This window comes from Capricornis sumatraensis, chromosome 14 (genome assembly GCF_032405125.1).
Source record: "Capricornis sumatraensis isolate serow.1 chromosome 14, serow.2, whole genome shotgun sequence".
NCBI lineage: Eukaryota > Metazoa > Chordata > Mammalia > Artiodactyla > Bovidae > Capricornis > Capricornis sumatraensis.
In genome coordinates, this window is record NC_091082.1 from 69,335,004 (window position 1) to 69,341,152 (window position 6,149).

Genomic DNA, 6,149 nt, shown 5'->3' on the forward strand with positions numbered 1-6,149 from the left:
GACCTTGAGAGACTCCTCGTGTCTCAGTTTCCTTATGTGTGGATTTGAGGTAAGGCTAAATGAGGAAATTTCTCCAGTTCACACAGGCATTTCCAGTACTAGATGTGTTAACAGAACGTACTAGAACAGTGCCTGGCACATACACAGAACGTGCTCAATCTGAGGACGATGATGGCAAAAGAAGGGAAGACCCCGTCCTTAATGAGCTCACACAGCCCGATCTTGTCCCACAGAGCTCAAGGCAAGCTCTTCTGACTACCAACTGGCATGAGCAATATTTTTGTATGCCAACACTTCAGTGAAGGGCAAGCCGGGGACTCAATTCCTTTGTGTTCTAGTCTCTCTGACCCCCAGGTGCCTCATCCCAACTGAAACTGTGCTGTATGATACTGTGAATGCATAGTATGGCCGGCTGGGGGTTTACGAATTCATATATAACTTACTCAGCCAGAGAAAACAATTTAGAACTCACATCTCACACCAGCCACAAACTTTCCCACCCCAGACATATGCGCATGCCCATGTTTATTAGTGCGAGCAGGAGGAGGGGAGGCAGCTGTTTCGGGTCTGAAAAGAACTAAAAATAAAAACCAACCAAATAAAAAAACCAGGACAAAGTTCATGGTCTCTCCATTTCTCTTTAATACTGAACAGTATTCTTTGTACAGTTGTAACGTGATTTCAAGAGTAGAAGTAAGAAACATTATTTACTGATAAACTTCTGGGTGTAAAAATATCACTTTTAAGGATGGCTAGTGGAGGCTTTTTTAAACACAAGTATTTTTCAAAAGTTTTCAAGTTTATTGTGTCAACAAATTTTAATGTCAGGATTACAATCAAGGCCATGAAGCTGTTTATTTTACAACAGGGGTGGTTTACTGTAGCCTAAATTCCACAATGCAGGGAGCAGTGGTTCTCAAACTTGGGCGGGCATCAGAATCCCCTGGAGGGCTTGATAAACAGCCTACGGGCCCCATCCAAGTCTGTAGGTCTGGGGTGGGGCCCGAGAACCTGCATTTCGAGCAAGTCCCCAGAGGATGCAACCGTCGCTGGTCCCACTCCACACTTTGCTGAGCTACTGTGTAGAGGAAGCGAGACCTACCTACAGCGAGGCTGGAACTGCTGGCCCCAGGGCTCTGACACTGTTCTCCTGGGGTGACAGAGCTGGGGCAGAAGCACCATCTGGAAATCACCACGGCTTTTGCATTTCTAATCACTGATCTCACTTCTTTCATTTGTACCTTCTAGCTAATTAAAAATAAAATGCTCTAAGGTTATTTATCCTTGAAAGAAAAAAACAATGGTTTAGTCCTGCTGAGCACTGCCACGAATTACACAACTTTTAATTACACTAATTTCTGATTACAAGTGAGCCAGTGGAAGCATATTTCCACTTACGAAACCCGAATCCATCATCATTTACAGCTTGCTTGCTTCAGCCCTCTCCTGGTTTCCAGGCGGGCCCCACCCTGGGCGTTCTCCCAGCCCGGGTCAGTCAGGACATCATTGCGTGATGCTCACAAGCAGTTCCAGTGCCTTATTAGTGGGACACCTGCCTGGCCTCCCCTCGCCCCGCACAGACAACAGGGTGCATGCACTCACACTGTTTTCCTGAGAATTAGGACGGCTGCCTGTCCCGGAACCGACTAACCGTGGGGTCACAATTCCCATTCAGTAGCCCAGTCTCAGCCAAAACCTACTTTCTGCAGAGCAGGAAAAGAACCTCCCTGACTTGGTCCCAACCCCGGGGCTGCCAGAAAGCTGGGCTAGAGCAGGGCGCTGGGCTGCTGCCAGAGAACAAGCCCGCAAGGTCCGGTCTGCGGACAACGAAGCTGGGTGGTCTTGTTTCTAATACCCTCCTGGATAATCAAGTGGCTTCATGTTGGATAAGTTGCAACTTTTAAGAAAAAAAGAAAAAAGGCAAAATACACTTTCTCACAAAGGGTCAGGACCATGAAATGTTCGTGTGAAGCCCAAGCAGCAGGGCAGGTGCCTGGATGCTGTCTAAGCATAGTTCCCCTCTGCACGGCCTCGGGGAAGGGCATTTCTGGACACAGGGCACGTGTGAAGGAAAAAGCACCAACACGTTAGCTTGGATCAGAGGGAAGCCAAGTTCTGGTCCTTTCTTTCTCACCTCCCCAAGTGTCTGCCCTAATAAAGAGACGGTAATATTACCTGACAAAGAACTTCCAACCCACGGACATTGCAGCAACACGGCCAGAGCCCCACTGTAACATTCAGAGCCTCGTGTCCATCCAAAAGCAAAAGATGTCAAGTGGCTGGGCTCAGCGGGGAGCACAGGTCGCTACGAGCCTACGTCCTGTCACTGAGGTCAGCCTGTCCCAGAGAGTGGGTGGGCTCCCTGGTGCCAGGTCTGGAGTGCAACCCACCCAGTGACCCCCATGTCTGCTGAGGGAGCTGAAAGTGTGTCATCTCTGAAAACAAGAGGACTGAGCTAAGTGACAAAGTCCTTCTGAGTCTACTGTTAAGGATGCTACCACCCCAGAAGTCGGCTAGTTTGGAGCTCTGGCCTCCGGGTTCCCAGCAGGGCTATTCTGGTCTCTGAGGGTTGTTCTCTCGACTCAGAACTTTCCTGGGTTTCTGGACTCGACAGCTGATAGCGGTCGGCAGTGTCCCTGTGAGTGTTACCAGGCAGACCAAAGCAGCTCCTTGGTTTCAGCACAGGCTGGGAGCTGGGTACAGGTAACCAGATGGGGAAGAAAGGCTACCTCCTCCTGCCAGGGAGTGCCCCCTGCTCGCCCAACAGACGTAAAGGCTGGGAGGGGGAGGCTGCAGGGTCCTACCCTGGGCCCCATACTCACGCCCTGTGCTTGGGCATGGGGCTGCCTGACTGCGGGCCCTGTGGCTTCACCTGCTCTCTGCACTTGATAGACAAACAACAGTCTTAAAAAAAATTTTTTTTTTCTTAAAAAACCTGGAAGGCGGGGAAATGCCAGTGAGAGGACGACAAAGAGGGAGCCCTGGCAGTACTGTGTTCCATATTTTAGAACTTTAGCTTTCTAGACAGTCCGAATTTTGTTTACAAATTTGTCCTGTGTACAAGGTAACACCAAACGGTCCAAATTCCAGCATGGAAAAGCAACTCGTATTTATCAGTTGGTTTTAGATCTTCGGATGCTATGAATTCTCGAGAAAGGTGGTAATGGTCTCACTTGACAGCCAGGGAAATAACCAAAAGAAAAATCTTGGCTCCGCCACGTTCACTTACAGAAGGTAAAACCCTTCACAGAGACAGATTTCTGCTGGAGTTAAGGCTGCATTTCTCTTCACAGCCCTTAATCTCACGAGGTGAGAAGGAGTGGGAGCTGCCAAGTTGTTGGCTACCAGACCCATCAGTCTGCCTAACTCTGGCTAAAAGCAGAGAATAATGGGCAAGTTACCAAGCTTTTCCCCCAGCTCTGGCGTCAAGAGCCGCATGTAACACACATGCTGTGACATCCAATTGCCACGCAGTAGCAGCATACAGAGCGCGTTTGTGATTTTTCACAGTTCACACAAAGACAAGATAAAAAACCAGGACTAAACACTGAAGGTGTTTGGTTTCCCAGCTGGATTCCTGCTCTGGCGAGTTCTCTCAGTGGTTCATTCCCCCATTCCACCCACCCTGCCCAACCAATTGATCAGTAAAATGTTCTCCCAATAAACAGAAATTGAGCTCTTTCTGTTATCCATCATATCCTGCCAGCTTTCTTAGCAATGACGAGTATGGATGAAGTACATGCTGAGGAGGGGAAAGGCCCCATGGCTACAGGAAGTGCCTTTAAGCCTCACGGAGGTATCGTGGGCATCTGCTCCACCCCCCATTCCGCCACTCAGGGTCAGCAGACCACTGCAAGGAACTCACAGCATTAGGTCACTGATGAGGAAACATTTATCCTTAGAGATGAATCTAAGCCCCTGGCATGCTCTGTCTGCCACAGTCTGGAATTTCACTGGGGAGCCTTCAAATGAACATTGGTCTGCAGTGACTGCCCAGTCCTGATATACAACAGCCAGGGTCAGACCCAGGACCAGGTCACCTGGGGCTGTGTGGCTCCGACAAACACATTAAGAGGTGGCCTATCAGAGAACAGCTCCTCCAAGGTCAGAAAGGGAGAATTGCCTGGATTTTAAGTGAAGTTTCTAAATAGTTTCCTCTTCAGTCTGGCCTGCAACAGCCACAGTTTAGCAAACACCTCAAATGAGCAAGTTCGCCAACTCTCAATATCCCCAAACAGTTAGTAGTTAAGCCTCAGCATCACAAAACTTGGTCCCTGAAGCCTGGGGAGAACCTTACTAATGACCAGCGTGTTCCCAACAGGCCCTGCAGACATGATGTCAGTTTCGAAGGACATCATCAATCTGATAACACCCGGAGAACAGCGTGGTGTTTAAACAGGGGAATCATGTAATTCATCAAGAAGCTGGCTGCTTTGTGTAACATGGAAGGTGGGGATCACAGTACTGAGACAAGGTCCACATGGATGTTTAACAAAGACATTTTAAGGACCAGCTGTGTCTTTGGCTTGTAGGACACTATTTTAACAAGCTCAAAACTTGGAGAAGTAATCTAGCACCCTACATCTGAAGCCATTTGTAAAAAATCACTTTTTCCCCTAATTTGAAAAGAAATAACTTACATTGTCAAGTAGAGTGGAGTGTAAACGTGGATGTCAACCACCCTTTTAATTTTATAAACCTGCTTTCAGCTTCTCATCCACAGGCAGATTTCCTGACCTACCATGATCCTAAACATGAGAAAATACCCTTCTTTAAAAAAAACTGTTAGGAGAATTTATTCCAAAGTGCAATTCAAGAGTTAGCTGGGCAAGCACATCATTGCAAATCACACAAACACAAAAGGGAAAACAGAAGCTCAACACAAACAAAAAAACAAGATACAAACAAAACAAGGGGAAAAAAAAGTTAGTGTGCTGAGGAATGGACCCCGAAAGATGAGGAGACGGGAGTCGAAGCCAGAATTCTGCCCAGATGTTGCTTCACAAGTGCAGAGAGAGATGGTGGGGAGGGATCGGCAGCCGCCACCGCCACACGCTGGCTCTGGGCTCAGCTGCTACTTCAATCCTAGGTTTTCATCAGGGAAGTTATAAAAATATATACACATGTACACTGGAGGCATTTTAAAAGTCACCAGAAGCTTGGAGTGTATAGTGTCTCAGCAGAGTCAGCAACTAAAACCCAATGAAAGCATCTGTCATTTAAATCCGGAAGGGCTCAGTTATTTGAATGGATGATAAACCACATCGTCTTAGGGAAAAAGGAACTGTGTTCACCTACCCATCCTTGCAATTACAGGGTAAGAAAAACCTGGTCCAGAACTAACCTTTTTTGACATTATGGTTTTTGATAAATGTCATTAACGTACTGACCACTCCCAGCCCTCAAGGCAGAGTGCTGCTGGAACAAAAGAATTGCCGTCGACGCCACCCTGGGACCTCAGGCCACTCACATGAGCCGCTGAGCTGCTCATTTCAGGGTCCTCCTAGGAATGCAAGTTGCCCCTCTGGGATGGTGGCTGTAGGAAAGTGGCACGAATCCAGCAAGGGCCTGACCCCGGCGACCTCACCCGCCCTCCGCAGCTGTGCCCTGCTGCTCCATCCTCCCTTTAATTCAAGCCACAAGCTGCCAGCAGCCCCAAAGCCCAGTGCTTTTCAATCTTTTCCACTGGTTATTCCTACCACAAAGAACAGCGCCTAGAGAAGCACTTTCCCCCTAGCACTTACCCCTGCAAAACCAATCACTGCATCTTCCGTCACAAAGTACTTCTGAGCTCTCTGTCCCCACTAACCACCAGCTCTCAGGGATGAGACAGCACTGCCTCGACAGGATGCGAGACCTATCCAGGCACCCACACCCCGCATGGGTGTTTCTGCAGTGGCCAGCGCCAGCCGTCTGAGAGGCGAAGGGTCTGAACAGGAGAAAACAGCTGCCAAAGACAGATGGAATGAGCGTCAGCCAACGTGAGCCGAGTCCGCGAAGTTTTCTGGATTCCTCCAAGGCCCTCCAGGGGGAGCGAGTTCCGGGGGGGCAAAGCAAGGCCAGCTGTCCTCAGAATGGGAGCCGGGGAGCCGGGAGAGTGTAGTTGTCGACTTCCTCTGCCCACCGGCCCTCCCCACACTGGGCTGGAG